This window comes from Haliotis asinina, chromosome 14 (genome assembly GCF_037392515.1).
Source record: "Haliotis asinina isolate JCU_RB_2024 chromosome 14, JCU_Hal_asi_v2, whole genome shotgun sequence".
NCBI lineage: Eukaryota > Metazoa > Mollusca > Gastropoda > Lepetellida > Haliotidae > Haliotis > Haliotis asinina.
The window spans coordinates 25,717,139-25,730,512 of NC_090293.1; the positions used below are offsets into that span (position 1 = coordinate 25,717,139).

A 13,374-nucleotide genomic window follows, 5' to 3' on the forward strand; every position below is an offset into this window, starting at 1 on the left:
TTTAGCAGGCGTCACAGTGGCTCAGTCACGCCAATCTCAAGGGAAGGGATTATCAGTAAGTTTGTAGTGCTTAAGACTTTGGTATTGTGATGTGCGGTCCTATGGTGTAATGGTTAGCACTCTGGACTCTGAATCCAGCGATCCGAGTTCAAATCTCGGTAGGACCTACTGCTGGTTTTTAGCAAGATTTTAATTCATTTTGATTGGGATGTAGGAAACAAAGCATACTGAATGAGAAGACTACACTGGCCGGGGCAAACTACCTTTACACCTCTACATCACACCCAAATCCAATGCCTAATATTATTCCATTTGAAGGGTTTCTCCCAGTCCACAATCTAATGTAGGATAACAACATGTGTGTGTCCCCAGATACTTCCTCTTAGCTTAACTGGAAAATGATCCATATCTATTAGGCTAAGCTGTCAACTGGTCCCATGGTGTAATGGTTAGCACTCTGGACTTTGAATCCAGCGATCCGAGTTCAAATCTCGGTGGGACCTATATTTTTGCAGCAGAACATTGTCAAATTGGCCCAAATGCACGTAAGATAGCCACTGATGACTTCAACGAAAGGCAGGTCATTCTCATTGATGATGTTGGGGGTATATAAACCAACCAAAGCGCCTGCAATATAATTGTTTTACATAACACATTTCTCCATTGGGAAGCAAACGTCAACATTCGGTCAGAAGTAATGTCCCCATTAAATAGAAATGTCAAGATCTGAAGGCAGAGAATAGACAGAGATGAAATTAAGACGAAACGCCCCGCTGATTGACTTTGTGAGGTACCTTATTGCGTAGTATCTACGTCCTGACAATGTAGCACATGCTCCACACCACAACTACACCTTGACAAGTCGCACATGGAATTTAGCAGGCGTCACAGTGGCTCAGTCACGCCAATCTCAAGGGAAGGGATTATCAGTAAGTTTGTAATGCTTAAGACTTTGGTATTGTGATGTGCGGTCCTATGGTGTAATGGTTAGCACTCTGGACTCTGAATCCAGCGATCCGAGTTCAAATCTCGGTAGGACCTACCAATGTTTTTTAGCAAGATTTTAATTCATTTTGATCGGGATGTAGGAAACAAAGCATACTGAATGAGAAGACTACACTGGCCGGGGCAAACTACCTTTACACCTCTACATCACACCCAAATCCAATGCCTAATATTATTCCATTTGAAGGGTTTCTCCCAGTCCACAATCTAATGTAGGATAACAACATGTGTGTGTCCCCAGATACGTCCTCTTAGCTTAACTGGAAAATGATCCATATCTATTAGGCTAAGCTGTCAACTGGTCCCATGGTGTAATGGTTAGCACTCTGGACTTTGAATCCAGCGATCCGAGTTCAAATCTCGGTGGGACCTATATTTTTGCAGCAGAACATTGTCAAATTGGCCCAAATGCACGTAAGATAGCCACTGATGACTTCAACGAAAGGCAGGTCATTCTCACTGATGATGTTGGGGGTATATAAACCAACCAAAGCGCCTGCAATATAATTGTATACATAACACATTTTATTTTCTCCATTGAGAAGCAAACGTCAACATTCGGTCAGAAGTAATGTCCCCATTAAATAGAAATGTCAAGATCTGAAGGCAGAGAATAGACAGAGATGAAATTAAGACGAAACGCCCCGCTGATTGACTTTGTGAGGTACCTTATTGCGTAGTATCTACGTCCTGACAATGTAGCACATGCTCCACACCACAACTACACCTTGACAAGTCGCACATGGAATTTAGCAGGCGTCACAGTGGCTCAGTCACGCCAATCTCAAGGGAAGGGATTATCAGTAAGTTTGTAATGCTTAAGATTTTGGTATTGTGATGTGCGGTCCTATGGTGTAATGGTTAGCACTCTGGACTCTGAATCCAGCGATCCGAGTTCAAATCTCGGTAGGACCTACTGCTGGTTTTTAGCAAGATTTTAATTCATTTTGATCGGGATGTAGGAAACAAAGCATACTGAATGAGAAGACTACACTGGCCGGGGCAAACTACCTTTACACCTCTACATCACACCCAAATCCAATGCCTAATATTATTCCATTTGAAGGGTTTCTCCCAGTCCACAATCTAATGTAGGATAACAACATGTGTGTGTCCCCAGATACGTCCTCTTAGCTTAACTGGAAAATGATCCATATCTATTAGGCTAAGCTGTCAACTGGTCCCATGGTGTAATGGTTAGCACTCTGGACTTTGAATCCAGCGATCCGAGTTCAAATCTCGGTGGGACCTATATTTTTGCAGCAGAACATTGTCAAATTGGCCCAAATGCACGTAAGATAGCCACTGATGACTTCAACGAAAGGCAGGTCATTCTCATTGATGATGTTGGGGGTATATAAACCAACCAAAGCGCCTGCAATATAATTGTTTTACATAACACATTTCTCCATTGGGAAGCAAACGTCAACATTCGGTCAGAAGTAATGTCCCCATTAAATAGAAATGTCAAGATCTGAAGGCAGAGAATAGACAGAGATGAAATTAAGACGAAACGCCCCGCTGATTGACTTTGTGAGGTACCTTATTGCGTAGTATCTACGTCCTGACAATGTAGCACATGCTCCACACCACAACTACACCTTGACAAGTCGCACATGGAATTTAGCAGGCGTCACAGTGGCTCAGTCACGCCAATCTCAAGGGAAGGGATTATCAGTAAGTTTGTAATGCTTAAGACTTTGGTATTGTGATGTGCGGTCCTATGGTGTAATGGTTAGCACTCTGGACTCTGAATCCAGCGATCCGAGTTCAAATCTCGGTAGGACCTACCAATGTTTTTTAGCAAGATTTTAATTCATTTTGATTGGGATGTAGGAAACAAAGCATACTGAATGAGAAGACTACACTGGCCGGGGCAAACTACCTTTACACCTCTACATCACACCCAAATCCAATGCCTAATATTATTCCATTTGAAGGGTTTCTCCCAGTCCACAATCTAATGTAGGATAACAACATGTGTGTGTCCCCAGATACTTCCTCTTAGCTTAACTGGAAAATGATCCATATCTATTAGGCTAAGCTGTCAACTGGTCCCATGGTGTAATGGTTAGCACTCTGGACTTTGAATCCAGCGATCCGAGTTCAAATCTCGGTGGGACCTATATTTTTGCAGCAGAACATTGTCAAATTGGCCCAAATGCACGTAAGATAGCCACTGATGACTTCAACGAAAGGCAGGTCATTCTCATTGATGATGTTGGGGGTATATAAACCAACCAAAGCGCCTGCAATATAATTGTATACATAACACATTTTATTTTCTCCATTGGGAAGCAAACGTCAACATTCGGTCAGAAGTAATGTCCCCATTAAATAGAAATGTCAAGATCTGAAGGCAGAGAATAGACAGAGATAAAATTAAGACGAAACGCCCCGCTGATTGACTTTGTGAGGTACCTTATTGCGTAGTATCTACGTCCTGACAATGTAGCACATGCTCCACACCACAACTACACCTTGACAAGTCGCACATGGAATTTAGCAGGCGTCACAGTGGCTCAGTCACGCCAATCTCAAGGGAAGGGATTATCAGTAAGTTTGTAATGCTTAAGACTTTGGTATTGTGATGTGCGGTCCTATGGTGTAATGGTTAGCACTCTGGACTCTGAATCCAGCGATCCGAGTTCAAATCTCGGTAGGACCTACTGCTGGTTTTTAGCAAGATTTTAATTCATTTTGATTGGGATGTAGGAAACAAAGCATACTGAATGAGAAGACTACACTGGCCGGGGCAAACTACCTTTACACCTCTACATCACACCCAAATCCAATGCCTAATATTATTCCATTTGAAGGGTTTCTCCCAGTCCACAATCTAATGTAGGATAACAACATGTGTGTGTCCCCAGATACTTCCTCTTAGCTTAACTGGAAAATGATCCATATCTATTAGGCTAAGCTGTCAACTGGTCCCATGGTGTAATGGTTAGCACTCTGGACTTTGAATCCAGCGATCCGAGTTCAAATCTCGGTGGGACCTATATTTTTGCAGCAGAACATTGTCAAATTGGCCCAAATGCACGTAAGATAGCCACTGATGACTTCAACGAAAGGCAGGTCATTCTCATTGATGATGTTGGGGGTATATAAACCAACCAAAGCGCCTGCAATATAATTGTATACATAACACATTTTATTTTCTCCATTGAGAAGCAAACGTCAACATTCGGTCAGAAGTAATGTCCCCATTAAATAGAAATGTCAAGATCTGAAGGCAGAGAATAGACAGAGATAAAATTAAGACGAAACGCCCCGCTGATTGACTTTGTGAGGTACCTTATTGCGTAGTATCTACGTCCTGACAATGTAGCACATGCTCCACACCACAACTACACCTTGACAAGTCGCACATGGAATTTAGCAGGCGTCACAGTGGCTCAGTCACGCCAATCTCAAGGGAAGGGATTATCAGTAAGTTTGTAATGCTTAAGACTTTGGTATTGTGATGTGCGGTCCTATGGTGTAATGGTTAGCACTCTGGACTCTGAATCCAGCCATCCGAGTTCAAATCTCTGTAGGACCTACCAATGTTTTTTAGCAAGATTTTAATTCATTTTGATTGGGATGTAGGAAACAAAGCATACTGAATGAGAAGACTACACTGGCCGGGGCAAACTACCTTTACACCTCTACATCACACCCAGATCCAATGCCTAATATTATTCCATTTGAAGGGTTTCTCCCAGTCCACAATCTAATGTAGGATAACAACATGTGTGTGTCCCCAGATACGTCCTCTTAGCTTAACTGGAAAATGATCCATATCTATTAGGCTAAGCTGTCAACTGGTCCCATGGTGTAATGGTTAGCACTCTGGACTTTGAATCCAGCGATCCGAGTTCAAATCTCGGTGGGACCTATATTTTTGCAGCAGAACATTGTCAAATTGGCCCAAATGCACGTAAGATAGCCACTGATGACTTCAACGAAAGGCAGGTCATTCTCATTGATGATGTTGGGGGTATATAAACCAACCAAAGCGCCTGCAATATAATTGTATACATAACACATTTTATTTTCTCCATTGAGAAGCAAACGTCAACATTCGGTCAGAAGTAATGTCCCCATTAAATAGAAATGTCAAGATCTGAAGGCAGAGAATAGACAGAGATAAAATTAAGACGAAACGCCCCGCTGATTGACTTTGTGAGGTACCTTATTGCGTAGTATCTACGTCCTGACAATGTAGCACATGCTCCACACCACAACTACACCTTGACAAGTCGCACATGGAATTTAGCAGGCGTCACAGTGGCTCAGTCACGCCAATCTCAAGGGAAGGGATTATCAGTAAGTTTGTAATGCTTAAGACTTTGGTATTGTGATGTGCGGTCCTATGGTGTAATGGTTAGCACTCTGGACTCTGAATCCAGCGATCCGAGTTCAAATCTCGGTAGGACCTACTGCTGGTTTTTAGCAAGATTTTAATTCATTTTGATCGGGATGTAGGAAACAAAGCATACTGAATGAGAAGACTACACTGGCCGGGGCAAACTACCTTTACACCTCTACATCACACCCAAATCCAATGCCTAATATTATTCCATTTGAAGGGTTTCTCCCAGTCCACAATCTAATGTAGGATAACAACATGTGTGTGTCCCCAGATACTTCCTCTTAGCTTAACTGGAAAATGATCCATATCTATTAGGCTAAGCTGTCAACTGGTCCCATGGTGTAATGGTTAGCACTCTGGACTTTGAATCCAGCGATCCGAGTTCAAATCTCGGTGGGACCTATATTTTTGCAGCAGAACATTGTCAAATTGGCCCAAATGCACGTAAGATAGCCACTGATGACTTCAACGAAAGGCAGGTCATTCTCATTGATGATGTTGGGGGTATATAAACCAACCAAAGCGCCTGCAATATAATTGTATACATAACACATTTTATTTTCTCCATTGAGAAGCAAACGTCAACATTCGGTCAGAAGTAATGTCCCCATTAAATAGAAATGTCAAGATCTGAAGGCAGAGAATAGACAGAGATAAAATTAAGACGAAACGCCCCGCTGATTGACTTTGTGAGGTACCTTATTGCGTAGTATCTACGTCCTGACAATGTAGCACATGCTCCACACCACAACTACACCTTGACAAGTCGCACATGGAATTTAGCAGGCGTCACAGTGGCTCAGTCACGCCAATCTCAAGGGAAGGGATTATCAGTAAGTTTGTAATGCTTAAGACTTTGGTATTGTGATGTGCGGTCCTATGGTGTAATGGTTAGCACTCTGGACTCTGAATCCAGCGATCCGAGTTCAAATCTCGGTAGGACCTACTGCTGGTTTTTAGCAAGATTTTAATTCATTTTGATTGGGATGTAGGAAACAAAGCATACTGAATGAGAAGACTACACTGGCCGGGGCAAACTACCTTTACACCTCTACATCACACCCAAATCCAATGCCTAATATTATTCCATTTGAAGGGTTTCTCCCAGTCCACAATCTAATGTAGGATAACAACATGTGTGTGTCCCCAGATACTTCCTCTTAGCTTAACTGGAAAATGATCCATATCTATTAGGCTAAGCTGTCAACTGGTCCCATGGTGTAATGGTTAGCACTCTGGACTTTGAATCCAGCGATCCGAGTTCAAATCTCGGTGGGACCTATATTTTTGCAGCAGAACATTGTCAAATTGGCCCAAATGCACGTAAGATAGCCACTGATGACTTCAACGAAAGGCAGGTCATTCTCATTGATGATGTTGGGGGTATATAAACCAACCAAAGCGCCTGCAATATAATTGTATACATAACACATTTTATTTTCTCCATTGAGAAGCAAACGTCAACATTCGGTCAGAAGTAATGTCCCCATTAAATAGAAATGTCAAGATCTGAAGGCAGAGAATAGACAGAGATAAAATTAAGACGAAACGCCCCGCTGATTGACTTTGTGAGGTACCTTATTGCGTAGTATCTACGTCCTGACAATGTAGCACATGCTCCACACCACAACTACACCTTGACAAGTCGCACATGGAATTTAGCAGGCGTCACAGTGGCTCAGTCACGCCAATCTCAAGGGAAGGGATTATCAGTAAGTTTGTAATGCTTAAGACTTTGGTATTGTGATGTGCGGTCCTATGGTGTAATGGTTAGCACTCTGGACTCTGAATCCAGCCATCCGAGTTCAAATCTCTGTAGGACCTACCAATGTTTTTTAGCAAGATTTTAATTCATTTTGATTGGGATGTAGGAAACAAAGCATACTGAATGAGAAGACTACACTGGCCGGGGCAAACTACCTTTACACCTCTACATCACACCCAGATCCAATGCCTAATATTATTCCATTTGAAGGGTTTCTCCCAGTCCACAATCTAATGTAGGATAACAACATGTGTGTGTCCCCAGATACGTCCTCTTAGCTTAACTGGAAAATGATCCATATCTATTAGGCTAAGCTGTCAACTGGTCCCATGGTGTAATGGTTAGCACTCTGGACTTTGAATCCAGCGATCCGAGTTCAAATCTCGGTGGGACCTATATTTTTGCAGCAGAACATTGTCAAATTGGCCCAAATGCACGTAAGATAGCCACTGATGACTTCAACGAAAGGCAGGTCATTCTCATTGATGATGTTGGGGGTATATAAACCAACCAAAGCGCCTGCAATATAATTGTATACATAACACATTTTATTTTCTCCATTGAGAAGCAAACGTCAACATTCGGTCAGAAGTAATGTCCCCATTAAATAGAAATGTCAAGATCTGAAGGCAGAGAATAGACAGAGATAAAATTAAGACGAAACGCCCCGCTGATTGACTTTGTGAGGTACCTTATTGCGTAGTATCTACGTCCTGACAATGTAGCACATGCTCCACACCACAACTACACCTTGACAAGTCGCACATGGAATTTAGCAGGCGTCACAGTGGCTCAGTCACGCCAATCTCAAGGGAAGGGATTATCAGTAAGTTTGTAATGCTTAAGACTTTGGTATTGTGATGTGCGGTCCTATGGTGTAATGGTTAGCACTCTGGACTCTGAATCCAGCGATCCGAGTTCAAATCTCGGTAGGACCTACTGCTGGTTTTTAGCAAGATTTTAATTCATTTTGATCGGGATGTAGGAAACAAAGCATACTGAATGAGAAGACTACACTGGCCGGGGCAAACTACCTTTACACCTCTACATCACACCCAAATCCAATGCCTAATATTATTCCATTTGAAGGGTTTCTCCCAGTCCACAATCTAATGTAGGATAACAACATGTGTGTGTCCCCAGATACTTCCTCTTAGCTTAACTGGAAAATGATCCATATCTATTAGGCTAAGCTGTCAACTGGTCCCATGGTGTAATGGTTAGCACTCTGGACTTTGAATCCAGCGATCCGAGTTCAAATCTCGGTGGGACCTATATTTTTGCAGCAGAACATTGTCAAATTGGCCCAAATGCACGTAAGATAGCCACTGATGACTTCAACGAAAGGCAGGTCATTCTCATTGATGATGTTGGGGGTATATAAACCAACCAAAGCGCCTGCAATATAATTGTATACATAACACATTTTATTTTCTCCATTGAGAAGCAAACGTCAACATTCGGTCAGAAGTAATGTCCCCATTAAATAGAAATGTCAAGATCTGAAGGCAGAGAATAGACAGAGATAAAATTAAGACGAAACGCCCCGCTGATTGACTTTGTGAGGTACCTTATTGCGTAGTATCTACGTCCTGACAATGTAGCACATGCTCCACACCACAACTACACCTTGACAAGTCGCACATGGAATTTAGCAGGCGTCACAGTGGCTCAGTCACGCCAATCTCAAGGGAAGGGATTATCAGTAAGTTTGTAATGCTTAAGACTTTGGTATTGTGATGTGCGGTCCTATGGTGTAATGGTTAGCACTCTGGACTCTGAATCCAGCGATCCGAGTTCAAATCTCGGTAGGACCTACTGCTGGTTTTTAGCAAGATTTTAATTCATTTTGATTGGGATGTAGGAAACAAAGCATACTGAATGAGAAGACTACACTGGCCGGGGCAAACTACCTTTACACCTCTACATCACACCCAAATCCAATGCCTAATATTATTCCATTTGAAGGGTTTCTCCCAGTCCACAATCTAATGTAGGATAACAACATGTGTGTGTCCCCAGATACTTCCTCTTAGCTTAACTGGAAAATGATCCATATCTATTAGGCTAAGCTGTCAACTGGTCCCATGGTGTAATGGTTAGCACTCTGGACTTTGAATCCAGCGATCCGAGTTCAAATCTCGGTGGGACCTATATTTTTGCAGCAGAACATTGTCAAATTGGCCCAAATGCACGTAAGATAGCCACTGATGACTTCAACGAAAGGGAGGTCATTCTCATTGATGATGTTGGGGGTATATAAACCAACCAAAGCGCCTGCAATATAATTGTTTTACATAACACATTTCTCCATTGGGAAGCAAACGTCAACATTCGGTCAGAAGTAATGTCCCCATTAAATAGAAATGTCAAGATCTGAAGGCAGAGAATAGACAGAGATGAAATTAAGACGAAACGCCCCGTTGATTGACTTTGTGAGGTACCTTATTGCGTAGTATCTACGTCCTGACAATGTAGCACATGCTCCACACCACAACTACACCTTGACAAGTCGCACATGGAATTTAGCAGGCGTCACAGTGGCTCAGTCACGCCAATCTCAAGGGAAGGGATTATCAGTAAGTTTGTAATGCTTAAGACTTTGGTATTGTGATGTGCGGTCCTATGGTGTAATGGTTAGCACTCTGGACTCTGAATCCAGCGATCCGAGTTCAAATCTCGGTAGGACCTACCAATGTTTTTTAGCAAGATTTTAATTCATTTTGATTGGGATGTAGGAAACAAAGCATACTGAATGAGAAGACTACACTGGCCGGGGCAAACTACCTTTACACCTCTACATCACACCCAAATCCAATGCCTAATATTATTCCATTTGAAGGGTTTCTCCCAGTCCACAATCTAATGTAAGATAACAACATGTGTGTGTCCCCAGATACTTCCTCTTAGCTTAACTGGAAAATGATCCATATCCATTAGGCTAAGGTGTCAACTGGTCCCATGGTGTAATGGTTAGCACTCTGGACTTTGAATCCAGCGATCCGAGTTCAAATCTCGGTGGGACCTATATTTTTGCAGCAGAACATTGTCAAATTGGCCCAAATGCACGTAAGATAGCCACTGATGACTTCAACGAAAGGCAGGTCATTCTCATTGATGATGTTGGGGGTATATAAACCAACCAAAGCGCCTGCAATATAATTGTATACATAACACATTTTATTTTCTCCATTGAGAAGCAAACGTCAACATTCGGTCAGAAGTAATGTCCCCATTAAATAGAAATGTCAAGATCTGAAGGCAGAGAATAGACAGAGATAAAATTAAGACGAAACGCCCCGCTGATTGACTTTGTGAGGTACCTTATTGCGTAGTATCTACGTCCTGACAATGTAGCACATGCTCCACACCACAACTACACCTTGACAAGTCGCACATGGAATTTAGCAGGCGTCACAGTGGCTCAGTCACGCCAATCTCAAGGGAAGGGATTATCAGTAAGTTTGTAATGCTTAAGACTTTGGTATTGTGATGTGCGGTCCTATGGTGTAATGGTTAGCACTCTGGACTCTGAATCCAGCCATCCGAGTTCAAATCTCTGTAGGACCTATCAATGTTTTTTAGCAAGATTTTAATTCATTTTGATTGGGATGTAGGAAACAAAGCATACTGAATGAGAAGACTACACTGGCCGGGGCAAACTACCTTTACACCTCTACATCACACCCAGATCCAATGCCTAATATTATTCCATTTGAAGGGTTTCTCCCAGTCCACAATCTAATGTAGGATAACAACATGTGTGTGTCCCCAGATACGTCCTCTTAGCTTAACTGGAAAATGATCCATATCTATTAGGCTAAGCTGTCAACTGGTCCCATGGTGTAATGGTTAGCACTCTGGACTTTGAATCCAGCGATCCGAGTTCAAATCTCGGTGGGACCTATATTTTTGCAGCAGAACATTGTCAAATTGGCCCAAATGCACGTAAGATAGCCACTGATGACTTCAACGAAAGGCAGGTCATTCTCATTGATGATGTTGGGGGTATATAAACCAACCAAAGCGCCTGCAATATAATTGTATACATAACACATTTTATTTTCTCCATTGAGAAGCAAACGTCAACATTCGGTCAGAAGTAATGTCCCCATTAAATAGAAATGTCAAGATCTGAAGGCAGAGAATAGACAGAGATAAAATTAAGACGAAACGCCCCGCTGATTGACTTTGTGAGGTACCTTATTGCGTAGTATCTACGTCCTGACAATGTAGCACATGCTCCACACCACAACTACACCTTGACAAGTCGCACATGGAATTTAGCAGGCGTCACAGTGGCTCAGTCACGCCAATCTCAAGGGAAGGGATTATCAGTAAGTTTGTAATGCTTAAGACTTTGGTATTGTGATGTGCGGTCCTATGGTGTAATGGTTAGCACTCTGGACTCTGAATCCAGCGATCCGAGTTCAAATCTCGGTAGGACCTACTGCTGGTTTTTAGCAAGATTTTAATTCATTTTGATCGGGATGTAGGAAACAAAGCATACTGAATGAGAAGACTACACTGGCCGGGGCAAACTACCTTTACACCTCTACATCACACCCAAATCCAATGCCTAATATTATTCCATTTGAAGGGTTTCTCCCAGTCCACAATCTAATGTAGGATAACAACATGTGTGTGTCCCCAGATACTTCCTCTTAGCTTAACTGGAAAATGATCCATATCTATTAGGCTAAGCTGTCAACTGGTCCCATGGTGTAATGGTTAGCACTCTGGACTTTGAATCCAGCGATCCGAGTTCAAATCTCGGTGGGACCTATATTTTTGCAGCAGAACATTGTCAAATTGGCCCAAATGCACGTAAGATAGCCACTGATGACTTCAACGAAAGGCAGGTCATTCTCATTGATGATGTTGGGGGTATATAAACCAACCAAAGCGCCTGCAATATAATTGTATACATAACACATTTTATTTTCTCCATTGAGAAGCAAACGTCAACATTCGGTCAGAAGTAATGTCCCCATTAAATAGAAATGTCAAGATCTGAAGGCAGAGAATAGACAGAGATAAAATTAAGACGAAACGCCCCGCTGATTGACTTTGTGAGGTACCTTATTGCGTAGTATCTACGTCCTGACAATGTAGCACATGCTCCACACCACAACTACACCTTGACAAGTCGCACATGGAATTTAGCAGGCGTCACAGTGGCTCAGTCACGCCAATCTCAAGGGAAGGGATTATTAGTAAGTTTGTAATGCTTAAGACTTTGGTATTGTGATGTGCGGTCCTATGGTGTAATGGTTAGCACTCTGGACTCTGAATCCAGCGATCCGAGTTCAAATCTCGGTAGGACCTACTGCTGGTTTTTAGCAAGATTTTAATTCATTTTGATTGGGATGTAGGAAACAAAGCATACTGAATGAGAAGACTACACTGGCCGGGGCAAACTACCTTTACACCTCTACATCACACCCAAATCCAATGCCTAATATTATTCCATTTGAAGGGTTTCTCCCAGTCCACAATCTAATGTAGGATAACAACATGTGTGTGTCCCCAGATACTTCCTCTTAGCTTAACTGGAAAATGATCCATATCTATTAGGCTAAGCTGTCAACTGGTCCCATGGTGTAATGGTTAGCACTCTGGACTTTGAATCCAGCGATCCGAGTTCAAATCTCGGTGGGACCTATATTTTTGCAGCAGAACATTGTCAAATTGGCCCAAATGCACGTAAGATAGCCACTGATGACTTCAACGAAAGGGAGGTCATTCTCATTGATGATGTTGGGGGTATATAAACCAACCAAAGCGCCTGCAATATAATTGTTTTACATAACACATTTCTCCATTGGGAAGCAAACGTCAACATTCGGTCAGAAGTAATGTCCCCATTAAATAGAAATGTCAAGATCTGAAGGCAGAGAATAGACAGAGATGAAATTAAGACGAAACGCCCCGCTGATTGACTTTGTGAGGTACCTTATTGCGTAGTATCTACGTCCTGACAATGTAGCACATGCTCCACACCACAACTACACCTTGACAAGTCGCACATGGAATTTAGCAGGCGTCACAGTGGCTCAGTCACGCCAATCTCAAGGGAAGGGATTATCAGTAAGTTTGTAATGCTTAAGACTTTGGTATTGTGATGTGCGGTCCTATGGTGTAATGGTTAGCACTCTGGACTCTGAATCCAGCGATCCGAGTTCAAATCTCGGTAGGACCTACTGCTGGTTTTTAGCAAGATTTTAATTCATTTTGATTGGGA

General features: G+C 42.3%; 31 non-coding genes across 31 annotated transcripts; all 31 read left to right on the forward strand.

The window, feature by feature from the left end:
• The first annotated feature begins 95 nt into the window (after positions 1 to 95).
• Positions 96 to 167, forward strand: Trnaq-cug (transfer RNA glutamine (anticodon CUG)). The gene has a single exon. It is a non-coding gene; the product is annotated as a tRNA-Gln (tRNA).
• A 264-nt stretch (positions 168 to 431) lies between these two features.
• Trnaq-uug (transfer RNA glutamine (anticodon UUG)) lies at positions 432 to 503 on the forward strand. Its single transcript has one exon. It is a non-coding gene; the product is annotated as a tRNA-Gln (tRNA).
• A 466-nt stretch (positions 504 to 969) lies between these two features.
• Positions 970 to 1,041, forward strand: Trnaq-cug (transfer RNA glutamine (anticodon CUG)). Its single transcript has one exon. It is a non-coding gene; the product is annotated as a tRNA-Gln (tRNA).
• Positions 1,042 to 1,305: 264 nt separating this feature from the next.
• On the forward strand, positions 1,306 to 1,377 carry Trnaq-uug (transfer RNA glutamine (anticodon UUG)). Its single transcript has one exon. It is a non-coding gene; the product is annotated as a tRNA-Gln (tRNA).
• A 471-nt stretch (positions 1,378 to 1,848) lies between these two features.
• Positions 1,849 to 1,920, forward strand: Trnaq-cug (transfer RNA glutamine (anticodon CUG)). Its single transcript has one exon. It is a non-coding gene; the product is annotated as a tRNA-Gln (tRNA).
• Positions 1,921 to 2,184: 264 nt separating this feature from the next.
• Positions 2,185 to 2,256, forward strand: Trnaq-uug (transfer RNA glutamine (anticodon UUG)). Its single transcript has one exon. It is a non-coding gene; the product is annotated as a tRNA-Gln (tRNA).
• A 466-nt stretch (positions 2,257 to 2,722) lies between these two features.
• Trnaq-cug (transfer RNA glutamine (anticodon CUG)) lies at positions 2,723 to 2,794 on the forward strand. Its single transcript has one exon. It is a non-coding gene; the product is annotated as a tRNA-Gln (tRNA).
• A 264-nt stretch (positions 2,795 to 3,058) lies between these two features.
• Trnaq-uug (transfer RNA glutamine (anticodon UUG)) lies at positions 3,059 to 3,130 on the forward strand. Its single transcript has one exon. It is a non-coding gene; the product is annotated as a tRNA-Gln (tRNA).
• Positions 3,131 to 3,601: 471 nt separating this feature from the next.
• Trnaq-cug (transfer RNA glutamine (anticodon CUG)) lies at positions 3,602 to 3,673 on the forward strand. Its single transcript has one exon. It is a non-coding gene; the product is annotated as a tRNA-Gln (tRNA).
• A 264-nt stretch (positions 3,674 to 3,937) lies between these two features.
• On the forward strand, positions 3,938 to 4,009 carry Trnaq-uug (transfer RNA glutamine (anticodon UUG)). The gene has a single exon. It is a non-coding gene; the product is annotated as a tRNA-Gln (tRNA).
• Positions 4,010 to 4,480: 471 nt separating this feature from the next.
• On the forward strand, positions 4,481 to 4,552 carry Trnaq-cug (transfer RNA glutamine (anticodon CUG)). The gene has a single exon. It is a non-coding gene; the product is annotated as a tRNA-Gln (tRNA).
• A 264-nt stretch (positions 4,553 to 4,816) lies between these two features.
• Positions 4,817 to 4,888, forward strand: Trnaq-uug (transfer RNA glutamine (anticodon UUG)). Its single transcript has one exon. It is a non-coding gene; the product is annotated as a tRNA-Gln (tRNA).
• A 471-nt stretch (positions 4,889 to 5,359) lies between these two features.
• On the forward strand, positions 5,360 to 5,431 carry Trnaq-cug (transfer RNA glutamine (anticodon CUG)). Its single transcript has one exon. It is a non-coding gene; the product is annotated as a tRNA-Gln (tRNA).
• A 264-nt stretch (positions 5,432 to 5,695) lies between these two features.
• On the forward strand, positions 5,696 to 5,767 carry Trnaq-uug (transfer RNA glutamine (anticodon UUG)). The gene has a single exon. It is a non-coding gene; the product is annotated as a tRNA-Gln (tRNA).
• Positions 5,768 to 6,238: 471 nt separating this feature from the next.
• Positions 6,239 to 6,310, forward strand: Trnaq-cug (transfer RNA glutamine (anticodon CUG)). The gene has a single exon. It is a non-coding gene; the product is annotated as a tRNA-Gln (tRNA).
• Positions 6,311 to 6,574: 264 nt separating this feature from the next.
• Trnaq-uug (transfer RNA glutamine (anticodon UUG)) lies at positions 6,575 to 6,646 on the forward strand. The gene has a single exon. It is a non-coding gene; the product is annotated as a tRNA-Gln (tRNA).
• Positions 6,647 to 7,117: 471 nt separating this feature from the next.
• Trnaq-cug (transfer RNA glutamine (anticodon CUG)) lies at positions 7,118 to 7,189 on the forward strand. Its single transcript has one exon. It is a non-coding gene; the product is annotated as a tRNA-Gln (tRNA).
• A 264-nt stretch (positions 7,190 to 7,453) lies between these two features.
• On the forward strand, positions 7,454 to 7,525 carry Trnaq-uug (transfer RNA glutamine (anticodon UUG)). Its single transcript has one exon. It is a non-coding gene; the product is annotated as a tRNA-Gln (tRNA).
• Positions 7,526 to 7,996: 471 nt separating this feature from the next.
• Positions 7,997 to 8,068, forward strand: Trnaq-cug (transfer RNA glutamine (anticodon CUG)). Its single transcript has one exon. It is a non-coding gene; the product is annotated as a tRNA-Gln (tRNA).
• A 264-nt stretch (positions 8,069 to 8,332) lies between these two features.
• On the forward strand, positions 8,333 to 8,404 carry Trnaq-uug (transfer RNA glutamine (anticodon UUG)). The gene has a single exon. It is a non-coding gene; the product is annotated as a tRNA-Gln (tRNA).
• A 471-nt stretch (positions 8,405 to 8,875) lies between these two features.
• On the forward strand, positions 8,876 to 8,947 carry Trnaq-cug (transfer RNA glutamine (anticodon CUG)). Its single transcript has one exon. It is a non-coding gene; the product is annotated as a tRNA-Gln (tRNA).
• Positions 8,948 to 9,211: 264 nt separating this feature from the next.
• Positions 9,212 to 9,283, forward strand: Trnaq-uug (transfer RNA glutamine (anticodon UUG)). The gene has a single exon. It is a non-coding gene; the product is annotated as a tRNA-Gln (tRNA).
• Positions 9,284 to 9,749: 466 nt separating this feature from the next.
• Trnaq-cug (transfer RNA glutamine (anticodon CUG)) lies at positions 9,750 to 9,821 on the forward strand. The gene has a single exon. It is a non-coding gene; the product is annotated as a tRNA-Gln (tRNA).
• A 264-nt stretch (positions 9,822 to 10,085) lies between these two features.
• Trnaq-uug (transfer RNA glutamine (anticodon UUG)) lies at positions 10,086 to 10,157 on the forward strand. The gene has a single exon. It is a non-coding gene; the product is annotated as a tRNA-Gln (tRNA).
• Positions 10,158 to 10,628: 471 nt separating this feature from the next.
• Trnaq-cug (transfer RNA glutamine (anticodon CUG)) lies at positions 10,629 to 10,700 on the forward strand. The gene has a single exon. It is a non-coding gene; the product is annotated as a tRNA-Gln (tRNA).
• A 264-nt stretch (positions 10,701 to 10,964) lies between these two features.
• On the forward strand, positions 10,965 to 11,036 carry Trnaq-uug (transfer RNA glutamine (anticodon UUG)). Its single transcript has one exon. It is a non-coding gene; the product is annotated as a tRNA-Gln (tRNA).
• A 471-nt stretch (positions 11,037 to 11,507) lies between these two features.
• On the forward strand, positions 11,508 to 11,579 carry Trnaq-cug (transfer RNA glutamine (anticodon CUG)). Its single transcript has one exon. It is a non-coding gene; the product is annotated as a tRNA-Gln (tRNA).
• A 264-nt stretch (positions 11,580 to 11,843) lies between these two features.
• Positions 11,844 to 11,915, forward strand: Trnaq-uug (transfer RNA glutamine (anticodon UUG)). Its single transcript has one exon. It is a non-coding gene; the product is annotated as a tRNA-Gln (tRNA).
• Positions 11,916 to 12,386: 471 nt separating this feature from the next.
• Positions 12,387 to 12,458, forward strand: Trnaq-cug (transfer RNA glutamine (anticodon CUG)). The gene has a single exon. It is a non-coding gene; the product is annotated as a tRNA-Gln (tRNA).
• Positions 12,459 to 12,722: 264 nt separating this feature from the next.
• Positions 12,723 to 12,794, forward strand: Trnaq-uug (transfer RNA glutamine (anticodon UUG)). The gene has a single exon. It is a non-coding gene; the product is annotated as a tRNA-Gln (tRNA).
• Positions 12,795 to 13,260: 466 nt separating this feature from the next.
• Positions 13,261 to 13,332, forward strand: Trnaq-cug (transfer RNA glutamine (anticodon CUG)). The gene has a single exon. It is a non-coding gene; the product is annotated as a tRNA-Gln (tRNA).
• Positions 13,333 to 13,374: the final 42 nt, after the last annotated feature.